Below are 1567 nucleotides of genomic sequence, written 5' to 3' on the forward strand. Positions count from 1 at the left end.
TCCCAATGAGACTGAGCTCCAGTTACCCCCCAAAAGTAACCAGTTATTAATGCAGCCTAAATGGTTTTCTTTCTTTTCAGGTCTCACTTCCCTACTCCCTCCCAGCGCTTCCTAGTATCACCTCCCAAATCAATTTCTTATACTCAAATCCTTGAGGTCTATTTTAGAGCAAATCCAGGCTAAGACAAAAAAAAAAAAAAAAAATGAAGGAAATTTTGATATATCCAACTAATAGAATAATATGTGGCCAATAAAAATAAGTATATAAGAATATGGAAAGATACATGTATTGCAATGTGAACTGAAAGAATATTATTTGTCTATTCTGATTACAACTACGAGCAAGTGACAGCATATGCTTATAAAGAGGATACACAGGACAGATCATTGTTCTGTTGGGGCTGAGAGAACAAAGGTTTTCAAGGAGGGAGCACAGTGTCCAAGTGCTGAGCGTTCCAGTAAGATAAGGCTGACGTCGACCACATAGTTTTGACTTATGTGTACAGCGTTGCTCTCAAGGTTCCAGCACTCACAAATCACAAGTCATCGGCCAGATCACCACCCCCTGGACACCTCCAGTCCCTTTCCCCAAACTGTTTATTTGCTCACAGAGAAGGCTGGGAAAGCTCAGCTGGTTCTACTGAGGCTGTGGAAAGCCTAGATGGGAGAAGTCAGAATTACAATATACAACCCTCTTAAACCCACCCCAGTGTGAAAGAAAAGCTTGACTTAATGTTAGGATATTCAATAGCAAAACTCATTATCCTGTGGGCCCCAAGCAAGCCTGACCCACTTTATAATGGAACTGAAGGTGCCAAAGACACAGTAATGACCTTATGTGGCCCCTGTCATTGCAAATTTTTACCAAGAGAAAAGAGATTAGCACATGTCATAGGCCAGACCATAAATGAAAAAGATTAAAAGATTTACCACTTAAAAGCATAAAACATTTGGGAGACAAAATATGCTATAAAAAAAAGTCAAAAGCTAAACAATAAACTGGAAAAAAAAACCACTTGTAATATGCATGGCAAAGGGTTAATATCCTTAGTAAATAAAAAGAGGAGACAGATGGTGAATAATCTTTATTCATAAGCTTCACGAACATATTTGCCCTGAAAGAGACTGTCAGCTCTCAGCATATATTTGAAATTCTATGCTGACTTAAGAGAAAATTTTAAATGCTTTACCAGTAAAAAGAAGTCAGCATTTATCAATAGCAGTGGAACTGCTAGAAATTGTGAAAGAATCCAGGAAAAGCCTGAGCTCACTTTCCTTTTTACACTGAGCAAAACCAGGAGAGGGAAATGTTACCTTTGAGATGAAGTGGCAGATTTAAACTACAGGACAAAGTATAACCCTGTGGTCTAGAGCTTCCTAAAAGTTAAATTTCTAGTAAGCTATTGGGAAAACAAATCATAGGGGAATTATTCAATAATAGCTGTTTTTAATAAGCTAAATTGTCTGTTTTGACAATTCTATAGGTTTGTTTCGGCAAACTTAATAATCACAAAATATGAGGTAATTATTTTGATAAAAATAAACACAACAACAAAACCCAAGATTT

This window comes from Pteropus vampyrus, unplaced genomic scaffold, assembly GCF_000151845.1.
Source record: "Pteropus vampyrus isolate Shadow unplaced genomic scaffold, Pvam_2.0 Scaffold39, whole genome shotgun sequence".
Lineage (NCBI taxonomy): Eukaryota > Metazoa > Chordata > Mammalia > Chiroptera > Pteropodidae > Pteropus > Pteropus vampyrus.